We start from the raw sequence: 27,770 nt of genomic DNA on the forward strand, positions 1-27,770 counted from the left end.
CCGGCTTATGTGATTATAAATCTGTCTTCAAGACACTGCCTTAGGACACTGTGAGTGTGTTCTTTTCTGATGTAACATGGTAACAAGGCAATTACAGTTATAGCCGCATTGTAATTTCAGTGTTCTCCCTCTCTCCGTCTCTTGTTTTTAATTGCCAGTTTTATTACAGTAGTTATTTAAAAAGAGTAAATTAACCAAGTCACAGCCGTCTGAGTATGTCTTTCTGGTGGGACATTATTTATGCCTTGCTCTGGCAGGGCTGAGATGCAAGACTTGTGGAGAACTGAGACCTAGTGACCACCATAATCAAGAAGCAGTTTTCAGATAGAAACACGGGGATGGGAAACCCCTTTTAGCCCAGCAGGGCAGATTGTCATTCCCCTCGTCTGACAGCTAGATGCAGTCACCCACCTGTCATTCACCAGATGTCACAATGATGTCAGATGACATTTTTGCCTGCAGAGATCTTCAGAAGCCCCATCTCAAAGTGCTATTTTGTACACCACATTGAAAAGGGCTTTGAAGACACCACTCACCAGCTAGTTGGTGATACCTGCAAATACTCTTTAGGATGTGTTTGATGTTTACCTTCCTCACACCTTACATCATATTTGTTGGCCTGAGAGGGTCAAATGGGGAAGCCTGGTGGACCCAATTAGGACATGGGATGGAGGTTCCCCATTCCTGTAGTCAAAGCCTGGTTTACAGGTATTCAGAGTCAGGTTCTTCAGCACCCAGGAGAGCTCCCAAGGACAGCTGGTGTTGCCCTAATGAAGTCCAAAACTCATTATATGTCCAAACTGGGCCTGATAACTGCCAGATCTGCATCATAACTATTCTGGCATTCTATCTATTGTGCTATGCTGCCTCTACAGAATCATGGCTGCAAATTTCAGACATCAACAGAAGCTTCCTGGATGAAGAAAAATCAGATTCCAGAATGAACTCTGCCTTCAGAGAAATCAGCTGAAGTGCTGCAATTTCATTTTAGCCTAAACTCAGCTTGTGACGACTAGAGGATGCAAGCAATTTGTAAGAACCAGAGTTAACAGTCAAGGCAAGCTAAGTGAAGGGCTGGGGGCTGGGGAATTATATTTTTTTGGAGATAGCAACATTCAGCTTATGTTCCCACAGAGACAGGCAGAGGCAGTGGCAGCTGGCCTGTTGCTTCCCCTCAATTTTAAGACTTTGTCTCTAGTTGTTAGCCTCCTCCTTGGCACTTGTAAGATGTAACCTCATTTGGCACTGCATGCTTGCATCCATTTGCTGTGGGATTTTCCTTCTCCCTCCTGCAGTTCCTTGGCTAGATCTTTGCCCCTCCTCATGGTGGAATAATTTGAGATGACAAGGGCAAAACACATATAGCTATATCTATCCATCTGTTGAAAGAAATTGATATCTACAGAGTGTTCATGTACATGTTTCCTCAGAAGCAAGCCCTATCAAAAGGGAATCTTTTTCAGCCTGGGGGCCACATTCCCTACTGGACAACCTTTCAAGGGCCACAGGGCAGCAATGGATAGTGCCAAAGGCCAAAGTACATGGAACACCAAATGTAAATGTTACCTTTGTACAGTAGGCTAGTTTCAATTCTCACTCCTCTCTAACCTCCATCCAGACAAGGTGCATGATCAGAGTTTAAGGCCAGGCAAAAACACTTAAAGATGATGAGAACAAGGACTGGTGAAGGATGTGACCTGCAGGGGGATGTGTGATGAGGGAGGAAGTGAACAGATGGAGAGGCTTGGAGGGCCACATGTAGCCCCTGGGTCTGAGATCCTCCACATCTACCCTACTGAGTTTAGTGGGGATTACTCAGTGGTGCAGTTCAGTAGCTCAAGGCTCAGGGCTCAAAGTGGGAGCTTAGACCATTGAGATGACAATCACTTCAAAATGTGGCAAGGAAGTTATACTGCCTTTGCTTCCATCATCCCCATGCTCATTCTGCTGACTTTTCACTGGACCTCTCTTCCAAACTCCTGCCCTGACGGCACCACGAGAGTTAAACTCTGCATAAATAGGGACATGGGTGGCTCTGTGGTCAGAAGGTTGGCGATTCAAATCCCTGTGACGGGGTGAGCTCCCATTGTTCGGTCCCAGCTCCTGCTCACCTAGCAGTTCAAAAGCACACCAAGTGCAAGTAGATAAATAGGTACCACTCTGGTGGGAAGGTAAATGGCGTTTCCGTGCACTGCTCTGGTTCGCCTGAAGCGGCTTAGTCATTCTGGCCACATGACTCAGAAGCTGTCTGCGGACAAACGCCAGCTCCCTTTGCCTATAGAGCGAGATGAGCGCCGCAACCCTAGAGTCGTCCATGACTGGACCTAATAGTTAGGGGTACCTTTACCTTTAAATATGCATAGGATTGCAATCATGTGGCCTCAATGTTTAACAGATCAAACAGCTAAATTAATATCCAGAGGAATGCATCTAAAACATGAGACCTGCTGTCTACAGTCAGTCCTCTCTACCATTAATCCACTCTCTTCATTGTTGGGCCCAAATTCACTTAAGAGTTGGGCCTGAATTCCACTGGAGTCATGGACTTGGCTCATAAAGGGTTTTGTGAGTTACAGAGAGCGCCCTACAGTTGCTCCCCCATTCTAAACTTTGGATGCATCTGTGCATTGCTTTATAGTCACCCAGTGGAGGCTGGTTCATTGGAGAAAATGGGGAACCGCCCCACCAATGCTAGTCTGTGCTCTCCTCACCTCACCTGCCTTCTTACTTCCAAGCATTACTGAGGTGATGCTGGCTGTCAGCTTCCTCCTCTTTAGTTTCACTGTTGCCCTTGCACAACTCAGAGGAGGATGGAGGCAAATCCAGCATTAATAGACTGTGCCTGCCATTGGCTTAGACACCACATACTGTTTGAGGGTCTCTGCTTTCGATCCCCACCAGTCCCAACGGACACCAGTCGCCACAAGTGATAAATACAGGGTGAGTCCTTTAAAAGAGGCCCCGTGGATACAGAGTACACATGTTCCATGGGGCCTCTTTTAAAAGACTCACCCTGTACATATGTATGAACTACTCCTACAGTTCAGAAAAAAAGAAAAGATGCACAAAATGTTCACCGATCTTTCAAGGTTTCACGGGGTTTCAATTGATGGCTTTTGTCCACAGCACAAATGAATTTAAGAAAGCTTTCTCCCCCACCCACAACAGATAAATGGACATTGGTTTTGTGAATCCCTGGCACAGACAATTCTGTCTGACTGTCAAACACAGAAGAGCAAAACATCCTCAGTGTTTCAAGAAGACAAATGAAAGAGATACAATCCTAATGTGAAATGGTCTGTGAGAAATGTAGGAGCTGACTCAGATGATGTGGATGCTTTGCTGATAAAGTCTGACAAGGAGCAAAAACTTATTTCAAGTGATGCCTCAGAGCAGAGCAGGTCAGGTCAGGTGAACATGACTGTCAATTAAATAACACCTACCCCTGATGTGCTGGTGGTCCTGGTTTTCAGACCAATGCAATGGCGAGGAACAAGTGGCCCTCCAGGATTTCAGTTCTCCAGCCAGTGTGGATGATCAGAGCTATAGTTCAACAGCAGCTATTCACCCCTGCCCTGTGCATTTTGGGGCAGGATGATACATCAGAAGACATGGTAGCCCGCTGCTCCAAATGGTGGTCCCTTTCTGTAACATGTAGTATAGAATTTACCTCATGGACTAATGAAAGGATGCTGAACCTGTGGCCCTCCAGATGTTAGTAGGTTCTAACTCCCACCATCCCATAGTCAAGGATGATGGGAATTGGAGTCCACAACATCTGGAGGGCCACAGCTTCACCACCCCTGGCCTAAATCTCTTTTGCTGACTATTCCTCCTCTCCTGCCATTATTGGGCAACACATCTGGCCCAATTTGTTGAACTGGGAGGAACACACCACATATATATCAAAGCAACAGACATTTTAGAGAACATCTATGAATGTCCAAGTTTTCAAGTTACACACCGCTTCCAGCTAGCTTTAAGACCACAGTATGGCTAGCTAGACCATAAGACACTGGAGGCTGCCTTATACTGAATAGAGTAGTCAACAACCTATTCATAAGGAAGTAGTAGCAGAACTCAAGAGATGAACCATTTTCATGCATGTAGACTGTGGGGGGAGAATAGTTCTTACAATTTCATTTTCTAAGTAGAGATAATAACATGAATAAAAATGAATTGAAAGCTGGGAAATTGTAAAGAAGAAAGAACTCCCCTCCCCCGCCTGCCAAATCTTCACCTTCATTGCCAATCCAGCTTTTTCTCAGAAAAGCAATTTCCGTTGTGTTCTTATTTACCCTTGGAAATACTATTCTAAACTCTGAGAGGTTGGGAGAAAAGCAGATGTACTTCAATCTTAGCATTCCTGGAAACAGGGTACAATTCACTTAGAAGAGTATAGTTTTCAGGTAAAAACTACATTCAGAGTATAGTTCTGAATGAGTCACTGTTGCCTCTGCTTTGAACATCCAAAAAGCAAAGCAATTATAGGCATCAAGAAAGACAACTGAAATCTGTGCATCGTCAATAATACTGAGGGCCTGTCCTGAAAGATGGGGTGCACCTGGGGATTTTAGATTCACCCAAATTAGTTGTCCTGTTAGCACAAGGTCCCAGTGCAAGAAAACTTCACCTCCTCTACCCATGTTCTGAGTTCCTCCTCCAACCTATGCATATTGACTCAGATATCGTGGGGAATGATAACAGATGTCTTCTAGGCTGAAGGAAGCATTCCTTCAGTTCTGGGCTGCATCAATAGGAGTATAGCATCTAGATCAAGGGAAGTAATAGTGCCACTGTATTCTGCTCTGGTCAGACCTCACCTGGAGTACTGTGTCCAGTTCTGGGCCCCACAGTTCAAGAAGGACACTGACAAACTGGAACGTGTCCAGAGGAGGGCAACCAAAATGGTCAAAGGCCTGGAAACGATGCCTTATGAGGAACGGCTAAGGGAGCTGGGCATGTTTAGCCTGGAGAAGAGGAGGTTAATGGGTGATATGATAGCCATGTTCAAATATATCAAAGGATGTCACATAGAGGAGGGAGAAAGGTTGTTTTCTGCTGCTCCAGAGAAGCGGGCACGGAGCAATGGATCCAAACTACAAGAAAGAAGATCCCACCTAAACATTAGGAAGAACTTCCTGACAGTAAGAGCTGTTCGACAGTGGAATTTGCTGCCAAGGAGTGTGCTGGAGTCTCCTTCTTTGGAGGTCTTTAAGCAGTCTTGACAACCATATGTCAGGAGTGCTCTGATGGTGTTTCCTCTTGGCAGGGGGTTGGACTCGATGGCCCTTGTGGTCTCCTCCAACTCTATGATTCTATGATTCTTTGTGAGCAACCAGTGGGGTGTAGTGGCTGGAGTGTTGCACCTGGAAGACCAGGTTTCAAATCCCCACTTGGCTATGAAGCTCACTGGGTGACCTTGGGCCATTCGCTATCTTTCAGCCTAACTTACTTCACAGGGTTGCTTTGAGGATGAAACGGGGAGGAAGAGAACCGTCCATGCATACGACCTTGTGCTCCTTGGAATTAAGGTGGCATATAAATGTAAGGAATAAACAAACCTTCCTCAGGTAGCAAAGCAGTGGTGGATGGAGATGGAAGAAAATGTGAGAAGGTCCAGATGCAGAAGGGGACGCATGAATCTTCCTACCTTTCTACAGTTGGCTACATTCCAGCCATGCAAAAGGAGGGCATAGCGAAAGGGCTGGGATGGGTTGTGCCTGGGGAAAGTTCTGACAGCTGGATAGAGAGGCCGGGGCAGTGGGTTCTGCATTTGGTCCCTAGGTTTGAGGTTTACCACCCTATAGTATAAGAAAGAAGTCTAAATCAGCACTTCACCAATCTTTTGCTCATTGCATTTTTCTTTTCTTTGAAAACCACACTCTGATATCTGTTATTTACCAAGATAAAACACCCAATTAGCTCATTTAAGGAATCCTCTAGATCTCGTTGAATTTCATTTGATCTGTGCTCAAAAACATACAGTTTAGGAAGACGTGTCACAGATGCAACTTCTCCAATCCCATAGAAACATTAAAAGTGTATAAGGTGAAATATCCTGAAACATTCCTTGTAGTAAATGCAGAGGGCAAAGCATTGAACCTATCTAATGTTAATATTTGACACATCTAAGCATTTTGCTTCTCTAATCCCATAATTGGGATGCATAACCACAAGTAACAGGGAACAGGTTTTAGTTGCTAGAGATCCCATATTTTGAAGTTATAGATCCCCAATTCTCAATTCTCCATAAGCAGAGCTTGAGTCCAGTAGCCCTCTCCCCACTGGGGATTCCCACCAGCTGGTATTCAGATCCTGGAAGGATTAGGGTTGAATCAGAAGTTTATTAGTCAACCTTCTTGGCTCAAAGGGGGGGCCTTTCAGAGTGGGATTTCCTGCCACACTCCCCCAATCACATTTTAAAAATCACTTTGACTCTCTATTCATGGTCATGGAGGTATTGGACAATGCTTCCTGCTGGTGCTGGACACAGTTCTTTGCTTAATTTTTTACTCACCAGATGCCAAAGCAAGAGGAGGAAGCATGAACCTCACTCTCCTTTGGCTTTAAGACAGTTTAGCATGGCCAATAAGCTTAGATTACATGATGGCACTGGAAGACAAATCAGAGTGAGGGCAATACCCCTCAGGACGACATCTAATTGGTTAACCATAGAGTTAAAAATAGAAAAGGTGTCGAGGAGCATGGGGTTTGCCATTGCCGTTATACTAAGTGGAGTGAATATTTTGTACATTGGGTCTCCCCAAAATTGCCAAAATGTAGTGTTCCACTTTGCAACTTGCTAACAGGGCTCTGTTGAGAGCTGTGGTTCTGCCAACCACATTCTGCCCCCAAACCAGCTCCGACCTATCTCCCTTCTAACAAGTAGTCTATAGGAGGAGGCAGTGCCTATTAGATTTTTCTCTTTTATCTCAGTTTTGCCGTTGTTGCACTCAGCAGTGAGGAAGATGGGGGCAAAAGAAGAATTAGTTGGCTCTGCCTATCATTGGCTCTGACACCACCTACTGTTGGTCTCCCTGTCTTCTGTCCCACCAAACCCAATGAGCAGCCACCACTGGGGGGAGCCATTTTGACTCAGCCCTAGGATGAATAGATAAGAGATTAAGAGATAGAGAGAGATAGAGATAGATAGAGATAGATAGAGATGATAGAGATAGAGATAGAGATGATAGAGATAGAGATAGAGATAGAGATGCTAGAGATAGAGATGCTAGAGATAGAGATGCTAGAGATAGAGATATAGATAGATAGATAGAGAGAGACAGAGATATAGAGATAGAGATAAAGAGAGAGAGAGAGATGATAGGTAGGTAGGTAGGTAGGTATAGATTCATAATTTGCTACAAATGATGTAATCCTTTTGCCTATGGGTTTCCTGCAATGAGCAGCATAAGGAGTTAAACAGTATCCATGGACAAACAAATTATATTTCAAATCTGCCCCAAATCATAACGGAAGATGGATGCAAGAGAGCGTGAGAAAGCCAGGACAAATGAAAATCCAGCAGTCGGTATTTGAATTAACAACCCCTCTTTCTCTCACCTGCTCTCTCCCTTTGTGCTTTTCGTACTGCCGGGGGGGGGGGGGGCAGGGCAGGAAACAGCCACCTCCAACTTCTGTAATTATTGATGCAGTTTTTGCTTGGAAGTGCAAAGATATTTGTGACAAGCCACAGAACTGAGAATATTGGAGGTGTAAATGGAATGGCCTCTTTCTGTAAGCTCAGCTGAAAACGGGTATTAGAAGAGACATCAAAAACATGCTGGAGAGTAGAGAGTGTTTAAATAAAATTGCCTCAATCTCTTCACCTTGCTGCATTCACTTCTGGCTGCTGCCTTCCAGCGCTGCCGGCATGTGCCCAATACAATGGCCAGTGTGTCCTCTTGAGATGACACTTTGAGATGGCAAAGGCTTATTTTATATTCTTCGTTACAGTGGTACCTTGGTTTACAACCATAATCCGTTCCGGAGGTCCGGTTGTAAAACAAAACAGGTTGTAACCCAAGGCGCGCTTTCACCAATGGGGCCTCGCCCCCCCAAATTTGTTGTAATCCAAAAAAATGGGTTGTAAACCAAAAAAAGGGTCACACACTTCCGGGCTTGTTGTCGTAATCCAAAACGATTGTAATCCAAAGTGGTTGCAAACCAAGGTACCACTGTATTTCAGAAGGGAGTCGGCATGGCATAGTGGTTAAGGGTGTTGGGCTAGGACCTTGGAGAGTAGAGTTGAAATCACTGCTCACCCATCCACTGGGTGACCTTGGGCCAATCATCTTTTAGCTTAACCTTCCACACAGGGTTGTTGTGAAGGTAGAACTGGGATGGAGGAATCATAGAATAGAATCATAGAATCATAGAATCATAGAATCATAGAGTTGGAAGAGACCACAAGGGCCATCGAGTCCAACCCCCTGCCAAGCAGGAAACACCATCAGAGCAGTTCTGATGGATACTGTTTAACTCCTTCTGCTGCTCATTGCAGGAAACCCATAGGCAAAAGGATTACATCATTTGTAGCAAATTATGAATCTATACCTACCTACCTATCATCTCTCTCTCTCTCTCTTTATCTCTCTCTCTCTCTCTCTCTCTATCTCATCTCTATCTCTCTCTATCTCTTAATCTCTTATCTATTCATCCTAGGGCTGAGTCAAAATGGCTCCCCCCAGTGGTGACTGCTCATTGGGTTTGGTGGGACAGAAGAGAGGGAGACCAATAGTAGGTGGTGTCAGAGCCAATGATAGGAGAATCATGTACACTCCCTTGAATCACTTGGAGGAAAGGTGGAATAGAAATGTATTTTTTTTAAAAAAAAAAAATCTCCCCCAGTGTTTCCTCCTAAGATCCAGTCCACAGAGGGAAATGTTAAGAACTGCATAATCCAAGGATGAAGAACCTGTGGGCTTCCTGCTATTGTTTGACTCCAACTCCCATCAGCCCTTGCCAACAACCATCATCACCTTGCCAACAAAGGTCCGTAGAGTTAAAGCTGTGGTTTTCCCATCAGTGATGTATGGAAGTGAGAGCTGGACCACAAAGAAGGCTGATCACCGAAGAATTGATGCTTTTGAATTATGGTGCTGGAGGAGACTCTTGAGAGTCCCATGGACTGCAAGAAGATCAAACTTATCCATTCTGAAGGAAATCAGCCCTGAGTGCTCACTGGAAGGACAGATCCTGAAGCTGAGGCTCCAATACTTTGGCCACCTCATGAGAAGAGAAGACTCCCTGATGTTGGGGAAGATGGAGGGCACAAGGAGAAGGGGACGACAGAGGACGAGATGGTTGGACAGTGTTCTTGAAGCTACCAGCATGAGTTTGACCAAACTGTGGGAGGCAGTGGAAGACAGGAGTGCCTGGGGTGCTCTGGTCCAGGGGGTCATGAAGAGTCGGACACGACTAAACGACTAAACAACAACAACCCATCAGCCCTAGCTGATCTTTATTTATTTTATTTTTTTAAAAAGATAGATGCCAGCCCCTGTGACCTTTTGCATGCCACAAATGTGTTCCACCACACAGCTATCATCCTTTCCTAGGACATGAAGCTCCCTTATACTGAGTCATTGATCTACTGAGCCTGGTATTGTCTTCTCTGACTGGTAGTGGACCTGCAAAGTCTGAAGCAGGGTTCCTTCCCAGCTCATGATCCCAAATCCTCCTAACTGGAAGAGGCAGAATCTGAACAGCAACTGCATTCAAAATGTCTGTCCTTGAGTTGAGTTCTCCTTGATGCAAACTTTTTAAAGAATGTTGCAAACGAATTACTTTTACCTTCCTCTTTGGAATGTTCTCTCTCTTTCTCTCTTTTAAAGGAGGCTGTTATCTCCACCTCTGTCCAGAGATGTACATAAAGTGCCAAAAATTGGAAAAGGGGGGCGGGAATCAATATGTCATTAGCTATTTTTTCCCTCCCAGAAAAGTTCATAGAAGTAGGTGGTAACGTTGATGAGAAATTGGGAGGGAAGGGGTGGAAACCGTTCCAAAGATCAGATCATTCAAATAACGAAGCTCCTTGCTGATTTCTATCAATATATTCCTTGACGTGCTTCTCCAGAGCTCTGATCTGAGTTGTTAACTTGACATTTATGTCAAAACTAGATCCCATAAAAGGTCAGAACAGGGCTTAAACATCACTAGTCGTGTAAACATCAACAGTCCTCACCCCGTGCTGAAAATACAAAGTGAAAGGAAAGACTGGTGAACTTTATGAGTGCTAGGAGACAATCCATTTTCTCTGATCTAGGTGAGATAGCATCTTAGGCCCCATCTGCACTGTACACTTAAAGCAGTATAATACCACCTTAAACACTCATGTCTTCTCCCAAAGAATCCTGGGAACTGTAGTTTGTTAATGGTGTTGAGAGCTCTTAGGAGACCCTCTACCCCTTTCACATAGTTACAATTCCCAAAGTGGTTTAATGATCAACCCCTCTTCCCAGGAAACTCTGGGAACTGTAGCTCTCTGCCAGTGTAAAGTGGTATGATACTAACTTTAAATGTATAATGTGGATGGGGCCTTGCCATGTCTCCTTAGTCCAGGATTCCCTGCCCTGATGCCTTGCAGATGTTTTCAGCAACAACCCTCACCATCTCTGACCATTAACCATGCTTAGGAAGGGGGGCAGGAGGTGAAAACTGTTACTACAAAATTCAGAGAACTGCATAATCTGGAGGATAAAAAACCTTCCAGTCTATTAGCCCAAGGTGAGCAAATGGGGTCAATTTACTAAAAAACACAGAGGGAACAAAATTCTGCTTCATCACCATTTATTTATTTTTTTACATATCTGCATTTGTTTCTGTACATATTAAGTGATAAGTAACCTGTAAGTCTGAATTTCTGTTTTATTTGCTTGCATATGCTTTTATGTGTTTTTATATTGCTATTTTACTGGTTTTAGGATGTGTTTTTGTTTTTAATTTTTTAATTTTTTGAAACTTGTGTACTGATTGCTTTCTAGACTGTATACCACTTAATATATTTTGGAAATATTTAGTGGTATATAAATGCTTTAAAATAAATAAATAAATAAATAAATAAATAAATAAATAAATAGCACTAAGTAGGGATGGGAGGGAACACTGAGTTTGTTGGCATATTAATAAGAAACTACCCAATTTGCATTCCTTGAACCAGGAGGGAAACCAAAGGGCAGACATCCTTCAAAACTCACACTTCTCCAAATTTGTGAATTGGTTCCTCTACCAACCCAAAAATGTATTAAAAAATGCATTATATTAGGCAAAATGTGTGCATAAAAATGGATATACATATTACGGGGGGACATCAAAAATGCATTGGTTTAGGAGAAATTTCTTGCAAAAATGTGCATTTTAGTAAAAGATGCATACAAAAATGTATTCATTAGGAAAAAATAACACTAAAATGCTGTTGACTTTTCAAAAGGATTTTTTTTAAAAAAAAAATCTTCAAATTGCTGCAAGAATATGGAGAACTGAACTGAGGATTGGAAAAATGAGAAACTGAAATTGACAGCTCCATCTATCCCTAGTACTAAGTAAGAAGCCTGAGCTTCTCTCTCTTACACCACACAACAGTCCTTGAGAGCAGAGGTTTATGCTTGCTGGTTTTCTCAATTCTCTCTCCCCCCTACCCCCCTCCCAAAAAAATCATCTCAGAATCATGGGGTTGGAAGGGAACCCAAGGTTCATCTAATCCAGGCATGGCCAAACATGGCCCTCCAGATGTTTCTGGGACTACAATTCCCATCATCCCTGACCACTGGTCCTGTTAGCCAGGGATGATGGGAGTTGTAGTCCCTAAACATTTGGAGGGCCAAGTTTGGCCATGCCTGATCTAGTCCAACATCCTGAAATGCAGAAATTACAGCTAAAGAATCATTTGTCTCCAATGCAGTTCTCAGAAGCCCTGAATAAAAGATTCAGAAAAAGCTGCCAGGTATTGTGTGGTTTTATTTACCTATGCCTCAACTCAGGGGGGAAAAAAAAATCTTTGCAATGACTTCCACTCTGGAACACATATGGCTGCATACCTCACCATGCAGTAGGCAATTTATCAGACTAAATAACTTAAAACAAAACTGCACACCCGTAGGTGAATTTATTGTCTGCATTCTCTTCCATGCGGAGATGGCTTTGATGTCCCCGCCTGCACCCAACTTTTACGATCTGGCAGGGGATGGGAAACAACGATGGTTCTATTGGAGGCAGCTGTGTAAGCAGTTCCCATTTAACTGGAAGACAATGAAAAATTAATCGCAAACCGAATGTAACTAAGTTTCGGTGGAAAGAGCAAAACCACTCAGACATTATCATCTTCAACAGATGTTTGCTGACTGTCTAAATTTACAAAATTACCTGTCATGTTTTACTATTTCCTCGAGGAAAACAAAAAAGAAAATCAGCAGGCCTGACTTGTCTCTCCGAGTTAATAAAACGTTCCCCATATAAATAGGATATTAAAAGAGCTTTTGACTTGCAGTCATAACAGTTAGCTGGAAAGATTGAAAAACAGCAAATGGGAGAGATAGTCCTCTCACTAGTATTGATTGCTGTTCGATATTCTTAACTACAGAAGGAGAGTTCAGAAGAGTCTTGGCAGTTAAAAGACTGTTTTCTGCCTTCTTACATCTCCCTCTCTTTTTTGAACATCTGCTTCTGCTATGGAAAAAGGTGAGGTGACATTTGTCATGTCTGAAAAGTTGTTTTCCTACAGGCGGAAAATATCCAGCAGCATATCATGCAAAGAAAATTGAACAGGGGCTGAGGGCCAGCAGAAGGCTCTCTAATTCTTTTCTAACAAAAGCCCTGCAAGGATGTGGGTGGCGCTGTGGGTTAAACCACTGAGCCTCTTCGGCTTGCCAATGAGAAGGTCGGTGGTTCGAATCCCCACGACGGGATGAGCTCCCGTTGCTCAGTCCCTGCTCCTGCCAACCTAGCAGTTCGAAAGCATGAAGTGCAAGTAGATAAATAGGTACCGCTCCGGTGGGAAGGTAAACGGCGTTGTCGTGCACTGCTCTGGTTTGCCAGAAGCAGCTTAGTCATGCTGGCCACATGACCCGAAAGCTCCCTTGGCCAGTAAAGCGAGATGAGCACCGCAACCCCAGAGTTGTTCGCGGCTGGACTTAACTGTCAGGGTCCCTTTACCTTTAAAGGAATATTATCTCCTGACACATCCTTTGTTGCATTAACTTTGTTCTGTAAAATAAATCTTTCTTATTTGTCCAACTTTTGCCTGAGTCTCCCAACTACTCTCATACTAAAACCAAAAGATAACCCATCTTGGTTATTATAGCGTATACCGAGGGGGTTTGCTGTACCCCACAGTTAAAAAACCGACACTTTTAAAAATGTTTTGTCTATTTCCTTTATAAAAATATATCCTGAAATTTTAACCACTAAGATTCCAGGGGTATCACTTCTGCTATGGCTCTCAGTTGCATTAACATGGAGAACTGTTGTCTCGGGTCACTGGGTGCTATCCAACAGTCAGTGGTACAGTGGTTAGAGTGTTGGAATAGGACCCATGAAGCTCACTGCGTGACCTTGGACTAGTCACAGGGTCTCAGCCTAGCCTACCTCACAGGGTTGCTGTGAGGATAAAATGGAGTTGAAGAGAATGGTGTGCAGCACCTTGAGCTCCTTCGCTGAAATGGGGGATATCACTGCAAAGAACAAATAAACAAATAAATACATAGGTGCCCTTCTGTGAGTGCAAAGTACTTCTGTTCCAATGGAGGTGTCCACTAACAATCTTTGCCAACTCCTCTGCCTCCCTGCAGCTCACAACACTCCTCCCAAAATCTGTTGTGGAAGGTCCTGTAACCCACCAAAATGGATTTGTATGTGTGGGAGGGTTCTGGGGGCTGCAAAGAGGAAGGGGAATTACCAATAATAATCTCCTCTCTTCTTCCATTAGTAGGCACCTCTGCTGAAGCCAGCAGTGCTAGGAGCGCCACCTGGATTCTACCCATTGGAGATAAAAGGTAAAGGACCTCTGACAGTTAAGTCCAGCCGCGAATGACTCTGAGGTTGTGGTGCTCATCTCACTTTACTGGCCGAAGGAGCCGGCGTTTGTCCTCAGACAGTTTTTCTGGGTCATGTGGCCAGCATGAATAAGCCGCTTCTGTCTAAACCAGAGCAACACATGGAAACACAATTTACCTTCCCACCGGAGCGGTACTTATTTATTTACTTGCACTGGTGTGCTTTCAAACTGCTAGGTTGGCAGGAGCTGGGACAAAGCAACGGGAGCTCACCCCGTTGCAGGGATTCGAACCGCCGACCTTCCAATTGGCAAGCCTTAGGCTCAGTGGTTTACACCACAGCACCACAAGCAAAGCCTACTGAGAGTGAGGGTAGGATAAAGCCCATGCAGCAACTTTTTCACTAGCTGTCCTGGACACATGCTGGGAAAGGTTCATGTTTCCTGATTAGATGGGGGCAGGAGTTAAAAAAACAACAACTTCAGTCTGTTCCTGAGTGTTGTCAGCATCACACAAGGTCACAGCCTCCTTTAGGGCCAAGGAAACAAATCAAAGTTTGCCCCACAGCCGTGACTCTGCCTCCATGTTCGGTTCTAAACTTGCATAAGAGCAAGCAATCAATATTCAGTTTAGAAATAATTGATAGGATGATACAGCTGCTCATGCCAAAGGATTAAGTCTCAACCAATAGTAATAACCCTAAGGCTTTTTATAATGTAGAGAATCTTCTTCTGGGGTAGGAAATCATTTCTCTAGAAGGAGAAATTCTGACAGATGGCATTAAGTTGTCAGAACCTACACATATATGGCTGTGATAGATGAGTCCTTCCATATGGATTTTAACTTCCTTGGCATGCTGGGTTTTCTGATGGCTATCAGGTCAGATGATGTGACAAATTCTGGGAGAAATAAAGACTCCCTGTGTAGCAAAATGTGTGGAGAGTTTCTCTGACAGAGACACAACCAGAAGCCGCTCCATGTAGTGAGAAACAGAGCTGCTGGTTGCAGCATTCTCTGGCTCTCCTCTGACTTCTGTCTGCTGCTCTGCCAGGGGCTCCAACTGGGCCCCCACTTTGAGGGGACCCAGCCATGTGACACCACCTGGCATGCACCGGGTGGGGGCAGGACATGGGGAGGGTGATCTTCATGCTTCCTCATTCCAGCCCCTGCCTGGCTCCTCGACTCCCGGGCAGAGGCTGGGATGAGCAAAGGCAAAGATCGCCCTCAGTTGTCTCAGCTGCCATGCAGCTGGGGGGTACTGAAGCCCCTTCTGCCCCCTCTACCCAGAACCCCTGTGCTCAGCCTTGAGAACTTGGTTGTGAAATTGAAGAATTAAAGACCAGCAGGGGCTAAAAGGGAACTTGGCAGTGGTCGTATTATTCAGTGGTTGTTTGTTCAAGAGGGGTAGTTATTCTATTTTGTTCACTCATTTCATATATTTATATAACACAATGCCCAAATAACCTCTAAGTGGCTTACACACACACACACACCCCTGCACTGCAAGGCAGGCAATTTACTATGGTCACAGTTCAATTCAAAGTGTTGGTGCTGACCTTTAAAGCCCTAAATGGCCTCGGTCCTGTATACCTGAAGGAGCATCTCCAGCTCCATTGTTCAGCCTGGACAGTGAGATCCAGCACCGAGGGCCTTTTGGAGGTTCCCTCACTGCGAGAAGCCAAGTTACAGGGAACCAGGCAGAGGGCCTTCTCGGTAGTGGCACCTGCCCTGTGGAATGCCCTCCCACCAGATGTCAAAGAAATAAACAACTATCTGACTTTTAGAAGACATCTGAAGGCAGCCCTGTTTAAGGGAACTTTTAATGTTTGATGAATTCTTGTATATTAATATTTTGCTGGAAGCTGCCCAGATGGGTGGGGCATGTATGTGTGTGTGTGTGTATGTATGTGTGTGTGTGTGTGTGTGTGTGTGTATATATATATATATATATATATATATATATATATGCTTTCGTAGATTTTCACGGGTACAGGAATGCAGGTTTTGGTGTCCTCGGGTGTCTTCCCGTGTAAAAGTTGGGGTGTCTAGGCGACGTTTCGACGAGGTCTCACTCGTCATCTTCAGGCTGGTGCTTTCGGCTTCTTGTTACTGGAACAGAGCAGGATCTCAGTGTTTGAGTTCCTATAAATACTGTTGAGGAGGTGTGGTGTATAGCCTCCAATGTTTTGGGCAGAGAGGAGGTTCCCAGGCTAGTGTGCCTTTTCTTCTTTTGTTCCTTAATTACTTGAGGGATATCTTGAGTGATTTCTTGAGTGATTTCCTGAATCCCACTTAGGTGGGTCATTAGGTGTGGATTAGTTGCTAAAGCCTTCGTGTCTTGAACTCTTGAACTTTGTGAAGAGTTTTTCTGAGAAGATGGCTGTACTGCACTTGGTTGTGCTCTGGCTTGGCTTCGTGTATAGGGGCGAGCTGTGGTTTTGTGGCCTGTGCCAGCCAAATCTGTGTAGGGATTGCAGGGGGGTGCAGCATCCGGAGGTGCCACCCTGGTTTGGCTACTGGATGGTGTCTGTAATTTATCTGTGGAGAGGGTCTGGGTTTGGGTCTGGTGTGGTTGATTGGTGATGGCGTTCTGTGACACATCCCGCTTGCCAGACATCTGGAAATTAGCCCTCCCCACAAAATCTGACACCAGATCCAGAGGCACACAGAACGCCATCACCAATCAACCACACCAGACCCAAACCCAGACCCTCTCCACAGATAAATTACAGACACCATCCAGTAGCCAAACCAGGGTGGCACCTCCGGATGCTGCACCCCCCTGCAATCCCTACACAGATTTGGCTGGCACAGGCCACAAAACCACAGCTCGCCCCTATACACGAAGCCAAGCCAGAGCACAACCAAGTGCAGTACAGCCATCTTCTCAGAAAAACTCTTCACAAAGTTCAAGAGTTCAAGACACGAAGGCTTTAGCAACTAATCCACACCTAATGACCCACCTAAGTGGGATTCAGGAAATCACTCAAGAAATCACTCAAGATATCCCTCAAGTAATTAAGGAACAAAAGAAGAAAAGGCACACTAGCCTGGGAACCTCCTCTCTGCCCAAAACATTGGAGGCTATACACCACACCTCCTCAACAGTATTTATAGGAACTCAAACACTGAGATCCTGCTCTGTTCCAGTAACAAGAAGCCGAAAGCACCAGCCTGAAGATGACGAGTGAGACCTCGTCGAAACGTCGCCTAGACACCCCAACTTTTACACGGGAAGACACCCGAGGACACCAAAACCTGCATATATATATATATATATATATATTATTCTGGTTCTCTCACTAAGGTTTCTATTTCCCACCCAAGATGCTGACCCAAGGATGGGTGAAAATTCACATATACCCCTCCCTGGTATTTCTCTTTCTCACCAGGCAGGCTCAAGCAGCAACGTTCCTGCAGGCATGGTCATCACTTGACACCTGTGGCTTCAAGCGACCATCTGCATGCATGAACAAGCAGCCCCAGATCAAGAACCACATGGAGAGCTTCCATGGCATCTCCAAGGCAACACCCTTCCAAAGAGTCTTGGCACTGAAGCTTCTTTTCATTCCATCTGTCCCAGATCTAATTAAATGGCTTGGCAGTCAGTCCAGAATGGCCAAAGGGAGATACTCCTATGTACAAGGCACAATTTAGGTTTGGAGAGGATTAGGCACAGTGGTAAAAGAGGGGAGGACTATCAGCTGTAATAATAATTTCTAAATGGAAGGGCTGTAGCTCAGTTGCAGAGCCCATGCTTTGCTTGCAAAGATCCCAGGTTCCATTCCCAGCATCTCCAGGTGGGACAAGACTCCCTTGTGAAGGTCTAGATCATCCTTTATCAACCTTGGGTCCCCAGATGTTTTTGAACTACTACAACTCCCATCATCACTGACCACATGCTGGCTAGGAATGATGGGAATTGTAGTCCAACAGCATATCAGAACCCAAAGTTAGGAAAGGTTGGTCTGGATAATTGCTGCTGGTCAGTGCAGACCAGTGCTGGAGAATCTAACTTGGCCTGAAAGGCTATATCCCCCAAAACCAGGACCACCAGTCCCATATCTGATATCATATGTAACACAATGTGTGAAGCAGGTGAAGATGTGGCTGTAAAGGAACCACCAGGAGCTTAAAGCATGTTCTTTACTGCTCCTCAGCAAACAGGGCTTGCTAATCAGTCCCGACAAGATCAAGCTCTATAAATGATCCATTTTTAGGTACGCTTTGCATTCAGCCTGTGCCGACAAACCAACATCCCACCCCCTGTAAGCAGGCTTTGCAGACACCTTTGCCTGTCTGCAGGGTGTGGTGGGTGTTGATTTGGGGGCATGGCTTGAATCCAAATTATACCTGCAAACACCGAAAGCAGGGCTTGCAGTCGGCACCAATTAGCTGGGTCACCATTTGCAGTCAGGAAAGGCCATGGTTCAATGTGAAAAGCATCTGCTTTGCATGCAGAAGGCCTCTGGTTCAATCTCCAGGAACGCTGGGAAAGCCTATCTGCCTTGAGAGTCACTGTCAGTCAGTATACACAGTTCTGAGCTAGCTGGACCATTGGATTCGTTCGGAATAAGGCAGTCGGTCACCTGATGTCATAACAATGTTAAGTTATTAACATATGGGAAGCTCCACCCATTTGTCAAAATGGCCACTGGAGGGTGGGGGAGGTCAGTATGCAGCCCACAGGCTAGATCCAGGTCCTCAGCCCTGGTGTAGGCAACCCTGAGCTGGATGGACCAATGGCCATCTTACCTGCCCATTGCGTGGTTCAGAAGCACTGATTGACATTTCCCGAGAGGCAGGCAGTCAAGAATGAATATTGCCCTCATGCGCTCATTGTGGGGATCAGAGAGGCATATCCGTGGCCATGATGGGAAGCACTGGACAGGTATTGGGTCCAATCCAGCCAGGAGAGGCTGGTTGATTGGGGTGAATGAAGGGCTGCCCTTCCAAACACAGTCTGTCTGCCTTCTTACTTATAGCGAGTATGGGGCGGGTCTGCCTATAATTGACTTTTGCTCCACCTACTGTGGAGGGACGCGGATGGCGCTGTGGGTTAAACCACAGAGCCTAGGGCTTGCTGATCAGAAGGTTGGCGGTTCGACTCCCCGCGATGGGGTGAGCTCCCATTGCTCGGTCCCTGCTCCTGCCAACTTAGCAGTTCGGAAGCATGTAAAAGTGCAAGTAGATAAATAGGTACCACTCCGGTGGGAAGGTAAACGGCATTTCCGTGCGCTGCTCTGGTTTCGCCAGAAGCGGCTTAGTCATGCTGGCCACATGACCGGAAGCTGTATGCTGGCTGGCTCCCTTGGCCAGTAAAGTGAGATGAGTACCGCAACCCCAGAGATGTCCACGACTGGACCTAATGGTCAGGGGTCCCTTTACCTTTTTACCACCTACTGTTGGTATCCCTGCCCTCCTCAAAGTTCACCTGCCACTACTGGACCAAAGAGGAAGATAGAATGTCGGACTTCAAGGGTTGTGTCCAATCAAGTTACACCCACTGAGAGTTATAACCACTGAATTCAATAGACTTCAGTTAAACATGTTCATTAATTTCAAACGGTTTACTTAAAGTAGGACTAGAACTGAATATAATATTTGAAGTGTTCCACAGGAAATTATCCATATATGGAATGAAACAAATAAACACAGTTAAATGGAGAGCAGTTATAGAAATTATAGAAATGCTCTCCCCATGTAAGTTTGCCTGGCACCTTCGTTATACACCTTTGGGTTCCAGGCAAAAATGTTCCTCTTCAAACAGGTTTTTGGCTGACCAAAGACATTTTAAATATTCTTGGGGGGTGGGAGCTGGGTGGGGGTGGGGGTGGGAGGGGCTTATTGTTCTGTTTTTATTATGAACTTTAATTTTTTATATTGTATTTTTTTGCTGTGTCTACAGATGAAGGGTGTAATAAATAATAGTAATAATAAAAATAAAAATATTTTAAAATCCATCAATCAGTGATAGTCATTTATTCTCCGAAACACACACACACAAACACATAAATTTCACAGTGAAACGCAGGTGGAAAGCAATGTAAAAACTCAAGTATTTGAGTCCTGCATTAGGCTACTCATTTCCTCCCAGCATCAAAATTGAAGCCATGATGGATGAGCTGCTAGCACTGTTTATTTGGCCCAGTTTCATAATTTGACAGTGTGAAAATATTGATCTGAGGCTGAAATTCAGACAGCACAATAAGGGCTGCCACAGAGCATCTACGTCACCTCCTGAAAGGCATCCTGGTTATGAGATTGCCAAGTTGATGGATGTCGCATCTGCATTGGAGCTGAAGGTCTGATTCCTTTCCCATCCCATGCCTTCCCCTACCACAGACCTCCTGAGCCCATAGAGACACTACTGAAAACCACGAGAATGTGCTCTTCTTCTTCAGCACACCCTCCTCACCTTTGGAATCATGAACATCACTGATTTGGTAGGATGCCTACCCACACACCCAAGTTGCTCTCACAAGCTCCAAATGAGATTGAACCTCCCCTTTGCATGTGTGGCACTGCAGGGACACTGCAAGAGACAGGCTGCATGTTGTTTCCCATGCATGGCCTTCTGGGTAGAGGAGAGAGATAGAATAGCAGGGAGAGTAGCAATTACTGCACAGAAAGAAGCTCCTGCTGCTTGATTAATATCTCACCAAGGTTTTACAGGAGATAATGAATGGCCCATGTCAGTGGCCCACAAAAGTCTGGCTAGTCAGCCCAGCAGGGTGCATGCAAGCCTTAAAGGGACTCACACCAACAGGAGCCCGATGCAAAGTTTAAGATGCAAGATGTAGGAGATCCATCTGAGCTGTCACAAACTTTGGAGGCAAGCGAAACGTCAGAGCCTTACAAGGGACTGATACCTTTTGAGAGGCTGAGAGCTGCCTGGGTAAGAATAGCCAGAGGAGGGTGGGGGAAAGCTCTCCTCTTGAGATTCTGTTTGCAGGCTGTGAAGGTGAAGAACACATTTTATTTATATTGGGAGAGGAGCTGTTTTTAGGAAGCCACCAAAATGGTTGAGCTTTTGAAGCTGTTTCCGCTGCTTTTTCCATCACCTTGTCAAAATCCCCCCTGCCCGATGCCATTTTCACACCCGAAAATCAATTCCTCCTGAGCTCCCACAAACATTCTCCTCTGGTGGTGGGCAGAGGTATGTGTTCTACAAAGAACAAAGGAAATTGCCTTATAATGAGTCAGATCACTGGTCCATCTAGTTCAATACTGTCTTCACTGACTGGAGGGGGCTCCCCTGCAAAATTAACTACCTACGTAGGGTACATTTACCCTGTATTAGTCCACGTGGAGGAAGAAACACTTATCACAATACTCACAAGAGACTCTAGAGGTCACCCTAACAACCTTCAAGCATTTGAAACATGCTAAGCAAATGGATCACTAATCAAATCAATTTCCTCCCAGAAAATTGATTTGGAATTGAAAGGGAAGGATGAGTTCAGCATGATTTGTATTGTTAAGCCAGAACATCAAGTTGATGAATAATGGTCATTATGCTGCGTTGTACAAGACGGAACTGTGAGATTGGAGGCGTTGCCTGTGCAAATGACTGGGGTTAACAAGGAGGAGATAGAGACCTCATCGTGTCAGAGCAAAGAATATGGATGTGTTTAAGAAACTCAGCAGACGGCTTAACCTTGATTTGTACACATGGGCAGGTGTGAAAAGTCTAGAACAACAAGGCATGCTGGTAACAGACTGTGAGTCAAGTGGCTGAAATAAATTTGCATTATTTGGGCCCCATAATTAGTGTTTCTGCGGGGTCAAGCCATAGCCAGGATACCTGCTAACATTCACCCTGGGCAACCTTTAGAAGGGGGTCTTACACTGTACTGCTCATTTGATAACTGCAACTATCATCACATATAACTGTAGCTTATGAAAAAGAGTAGAACAGGCAGATTTGCAAAGGTAACTGATTTCCCCTCCTCCTGGCTTCAGTATAGAAACTGCAATTATATTTTGACGTAGACAAAGAGGTTTGCCATCCCTTCATTATTTTTAAAGTAGATCAACAGGAGGGAACGATAATGAGCTACTGACCAAGGGATGGGATTGGAGGGTTTAAGAGAAGAGCCTGTTTATGTTTGTGTGGGTGCATTGGGGGAGGGGAGTGTAAGATTGCAAACTTGCATGAGAGCATGGAGCCCCAAAACACATGTTGGAGGGTATACACTGTTTGGGACTGATGGAATAGTACATCCAGCAATGGCAATAGGTTTGCCATCCCTGCTACAGTATAACTAAATATGCCTCCTACATTGGATGTGCTCTTTCTACACGCCTGACACCCGGATGTATTCTGGGACTGAAGTCCTTCCCTCATGCATCACAGTAGACTCATTGATTGAATCCCTGCTGGTCTGATCACAAGCAATGTGGTCTCAGTCCATTAATTTGGAGCATGGAAACTAACAAAAATCAATGAGGTGCTACTTAAAACCCACTTTGCTCATGATTATAAATCCTGTGTTTAAATGTGTGCAAGGAACAAGAGAGAACATTTGAGTAAGTGGTAGAAAACAAACCAAGTCCATTGAGCCCTTTCTCAGATGTAACAGGAAAGAAGGATAGGGGCAATTGCAGGTGCTTATGCTGAAGCTGAGCCTAGATACATATTTTCTAGTGCTAGACCACTGCTTCTCAAACTTTTGTACTGGTAGGCTACTGAAAATTGGTGGGGTTCTGAGCAGACCACTTAAAACATTTTTTTTTCCAGGGCCAGCATCATCAACATCAGCACTGTATTATTATGAAAACCACAGGCCCTAAGCCAAGCCAATGAGAAGGATCATTTTAACTAGTACCTAAAGGTAAAAGGACACCTGACCGTTAGGTCCAGTCACGGATGACTCTGGGGTTGCGGACCTCATCTCGTTCTATAGGTCGAGGGAGCCGGCGTACAGCTTCCAGGTCATGTGGCCAGCATGACTAAGCTGCTTCTGGTGAACCAGAGCAGCGCACGGAAACGCCGTTTACCTTCCCGTCGGAGAGGGATACTTTAATTAGGGGGAAAAATCATAGACGACATCAGCACTGTAAAGTGAAGATCATGGGTCCTATGCCAGAGTGTTGAGTATATCTGACCCTGCTTTAAAGAAATTGTCTTGGTGTCTGTTGTCAGATCCAAATGCCGATATTCTCAGCTGCTCCACCAACTTTCCAGGGACCTTCTGAATAAGTTCATGGACCACCAGTGGCCTGTGGACCACAATTTGAGAACCTCCTTGGTGAAGTATCTAACTGGAGACCAAAACAGGTTCATTGGTTCAACACTTGAGGAGAGAAGAGGAAGAACCCACACTGCCATTTTGAATTCCCAACAGGATGGAACCTAAACTCTGATAGATGTGAGATTTTGCAGTTGACAGTGACGTATGGGTCTAGAAAAGTCTGGGAAGTGAAGCTTAGTGAATACTAATGGAGATTTTATTTGCTTTATCTTGTGATTCCCCCCCCCCCCCAATTCTCTCATGCTTTATTGCCTGGTTGATTTATCACTTCTCTCCACTGTCGAAAGCCAAATTGGGCAACAGTGTGATGTTCTGCTGCTGAAGTCAGCTGTTTATGAGTTTCAGCAGATGTTCCTGTTTGTAAGATACTTTGGGAGAGAAACCTTGCCTCATCTTAGCTATGCATCACTTTGCCCTTCCTTCCCTACATTTCCTCAGTCAGTAGGCAAGTGCTTCTCCTCTGAAGCTGATCAAACATGCAAACTGAGATTGGGTGAGGTGCACTGGAGAGTTTATGCTGCTATGTCCTTTTTAAAAACATCACACAAGGGTCACTCTGTAAAACCTTTTTCAGGACACAAGAGTTTTTAATGGATAACCTAGCTACCACTGGCAGCTCATTAGACAGGAAGGTTGTGGAAAGAATTGTGCACCAGCAACAGCAACAGATTGGTTTTGACGCCAGGCGACAGAGTCAAATTCCTGTGGCTGCTTGATCAAAGCACACTGGAATTAGCAGTGTCGCAGAAGTTTGTAATTACCTGCTTTGTCCCGTGAAATTATCTAGCTTGTAGTGTTCAGTGAGATTAGGAAAGCAAGTGTGCTTTAGCTCTCTCTCTCTGAACAGTATAAATCTCTTACATAATGAGAACCAGCATTGAGCAGTGGTCAGAAGAGTGTTCCTCAACCTGGGGCCCACCAGATGTTGTTGCACTCCATTCAACTTGGCCCAGTATACCTGAAGGAGCTTCTCCACCCCCATCATTCTGCCCGGACGTTGAGGTGCAGCGTCGAGGGCCTTCTGGCAGTTCCCTCACTGCGGGAAGCAAAGCTACAGGGTACCAGGCAGAGGGCCTTCTCAGTAGTGGTGCCCGCCCTGTGGAACGCCCCCGCCCCATCAGATGTCAAAGAGATAAACAACTACCTGACATTTAGAAGACATCTGAAGGCTGGAAAGTTTTTAATGTGTGACATTTTAATGTATTTTTAATCTGTGTTGGAAGCCACCCAGAGTGGCTGGGGAAACCCAGCCAGATGGGTGGGGTACAAATAATAAATTGTTATAGTTATTATTGTTATTATTGTTCTTGTTGTTGTTGTTATTATCAACTCCCACCAGCCTTCGCCACTGTGGCAGATATCCAAGCATGATGGGAGTTGGAGTCAAATACATCTAGCGATATCACCAGGAGGGAGAATGTTGGGTTGGAATGTTGAATTAGGACATGCCCTTGACAAGAGCTGGGCTTGAGAGGTGACGATTTCTCCTTTCCGCTCCTGTGATTGCGGACGGGAATTTCAATCTGGGAATCCTGAACTAAACATACATTTCTGTTGCTGCTGTTATCCCTATGGTTAATGCCGTTAATATTATTAGTATACGGTTGATCTTGATATTCTTGGTGTTGGTGATGATATTGTTAATGATATTGTTGTAGACGTTATTTATTTTTTAAGCAACAACAGTAAGAGCAGCAACATGTTGCTTTCTGGAACAAACGCCGCTGCCAAGCTACTTTGGGAGAAGCAATGACCCAGAAATATCCCATTTGGGGACTGCCGTCCTGTGCCAAATTAAATTAGTTTGATAAAATATCTCTGTTCTGTGCAGATAGGGCTCCAAACTACCCTTGGCAATGTTCTGAAGGCCTGCTGTGTGGCATGTGCCAAAGGAAGACTGACAAACGGGAGCAGAGCAGGGCAACCTTCCATACCAAGTAGGCCGCAAAAGTAATTCGGCGTGGGGGGGGGGGGGAGTGAGGCCAAAAGGAAGGGGGAGGGGGTTTATTGATGGGGGTTGTTCTTGTTTTTCTTATGTATGTTGTGTTTTTGTCTTGCATTTTAATGTTGTGAACTGCCCTGAGATCTATGGATGAAAGGGTGGTATACAAATTGAGTAAATAAACTTTTTTATATAAAAAACAAACAAACCCTCACCCCTGTTGTTTGGCTAAAAAGGCCACTTTGTAGTCAGTCAAAACATTTAAACTTGTAAACCCTTCCAAAAAGATATACATCCCTTTCTAAAGATGAACAGGGACCGAATGTGCTAAACCATATTCAAACGTGGCTTCTGCCACTTCTGACTAGTCATGAAAAGGAGCTATGCTAGAGGCTCTCTCTTCTTTACAGCAGGGGTGGGGGAATCTTTGCCACCCCAGCCCAATGTTGCTGAGCTACAACTCCCATCAGCCCCAGAAAGCATGGCAAATGTTCTAGATGGGAGTTGTGGTCAGCAGCATATGGAGCAGAGCTGTCTTTAGCATATGCTCTGCCGGAATGCAAAGATGATGATGATGATGATGATGATGATAAGTTATTTATACCCCACCCATCTGGCTGGGCTTCCCCAGCCACTCTGGGCGGCTTCCAACAAAATATTAAAATACAGCAATACATCAAACATTAAAAGCTTCCCTAAACATGGCTGCCTTCAGATGTCTTCTAAAAGTCTGGTAGTTGTTTTTCTCTTTGACATCTGGTGGGAGGACGGGTGCCACTACTGAGAAGGCCCTCTGCCTCGTTCTCTGTAACTTGGCTTATCGCAGCGACGGAACCACCAGAAGGCCCTCGGTGTTGGACCTCAGTGTCCGGGCAGAACGATGGGGGTGGAGACGCTCCTTCAGGTATACTGGACCAAGGCCCAGCACCCCCAAATTAACTTTTATTGAGCTTTTTTGGGGAAGGGGGGAAGCCACCTGTAACAACAATGCAGCAGAAAAACTGCTTTTGTTTCCTGACTCATCGGGAATATTTGACGCTATAGAGTCACTGCCGTCGATCGAGATGCGCCCCACCTGAATTTGGTGCCTGGATGCCCCTCACCCCTTGCACCCCCAGGTAAAGATGCCCCTGATATGGAGAGCCCAAGGCTCCCTTCACCTGCTTCACAGCCCATAAGGTCTAAAAACATGTGTTTGTGCTTTTTTTAAAAAAGCAGACATTTTGAGCAAGCTAAATTCTGTGCATTTCCTGAAGACATATAGCCCTGTTCACTATATAACAAAGACAAAAGTTTGTCTCCAATAGTTGTCCTACTCAGAGTAGACCCATCTAAAGTAATGGACATTGACTCACTTGGGTCCATTAGAGAGTGTAGCTTAGCTGGATATAGCTCAAAGAGATTTGCAGTTCTATTTATCTAAGTAGATTTCATCAAGTGTGTTTATTTGTGTGTAGCAGGAACGATGACGTGACAGCCTGCTTATTGTTTTTACTGAGGATGTAACTATACTTGACATTGGTCATGAAAGCCCTGGCTTCCTTTTCAAGGATATCTATGCTCCCCCCCTTTTTTTGGCAGACTCCCAAAATGTTTTCTTCTTCTTCCCCTTTTTGGTCCTCTGCCCTTTGCTTGTACTGCAAACTCTCTATTGCAAATCCTACTAATGGAAATGAGATCCTTTGTGGTCAGATAGAGGCTGTAAGCTGCTCACAACAACAGATGTTTTCTCTGTCCCCAGAATGTCAGAGGTTTGTTGCACCCACTCTCAGATCCCTGTTGCTAACCAGGCATGGAATGCCTTTTAAAAAATCTCTCTCTCTCTCTCTCTCTCTCTCTCTCTCTGTGTGTGTGTGTGTGTGTGTGTTGGGGTGCAGTGTGTTTGCTTCAAAACCTGGATATCTTTTCGAGCTCAGAATTTAATCCAAGTTGGAGAGGTTATCAGATATCAAACCCTCTGACAGAAAACTTAGGGGGTGAATGGCGACTGAAAAAGAGCAGAAAAGGGGGGGCACTGAAAAATAATATTGAGGTATTGACATGTTGACATTGTTGTTGTTGTTGGATAGAGGGCAGAGATCCCTGAAGCTTGCATAAAAATAACTAACTAACTAAGGGAGCATCCAGAACAGGGCCTTTTCAGCAGTGGCTCCCAAAACGAAAGCCCAAGCCTTCATCATTCTTGGTCATTGGCCATGCTTGCTCCAAGGGCTGATGGGAGTTGTAGTTCAACAGCCTCTGGAGGGCCAGAGGTTCCCTACTCCTGCCTTACAGCATCATGCATTCTGAAGTGGCCGTTAGCAGTTAATTATTATCTGAGCTGCAGAACTGGCATGATGACATGGTTTCAGAAAGTTTGTGTTATGCTGGGTTACTGTTGTTTCCTTGCAGCCTTTTTTATAATGTTTCAAAGTGAGATGGATATTCTGAATGGCTGTAGCTTATATTTCAGTATGTTTGGTATGTAGTTTGTAAACTATTTATGAAGTTTTTCCCCCCTGCTTGAAAAGAGGTTAATAATAATACTATGTGCAAATCAACCCAGTGGAAATTGCACATGCACAGAAGCCACAGATT

General features: G+C 44.8%; 1 protein-coding gene and 1 long non-coding RNA gene across 3 annotated transcripts in view; both read right to left on the reverse strand.

Moving 5' to 3' along the window:
• TMEM132C (transmembrane protein 132C) overlaps positions 1 to 27,770 on the reverse strand; it is a 247,260-nt gene that overhangs the window by 67,380 nt on the left and 152,110 nt on the right. The gene's annotated exons all lie outside the window — the stretch shown is intronic.
• On the reverse strand, positions 12,091 to 17,495 carry LOC310666917. The gene is made up of 2 exons (XR_014506101.1): positions 17,384 to 17,495; positions 12,091 to 12,242 (listed from the first exon to the last, which is right to left on the reverse strand). It is a non-coding gene; the product is annotated as an uncharacterized lncRNA (long non-coding RNA).

The sequence above is a fragment of the Podarcis tiliguerta genome, assembly GCF_965153285.1.
Source record: "Podarcis tiliguerta genome assembly, chromosome: 16".
NCBI classification, from domain to species: Eukaryota; Metazoa; Chordata; class Lepidosauria; order Squamata; family Lacertidae; genus Podarcis; species Podarcis tiliguerta.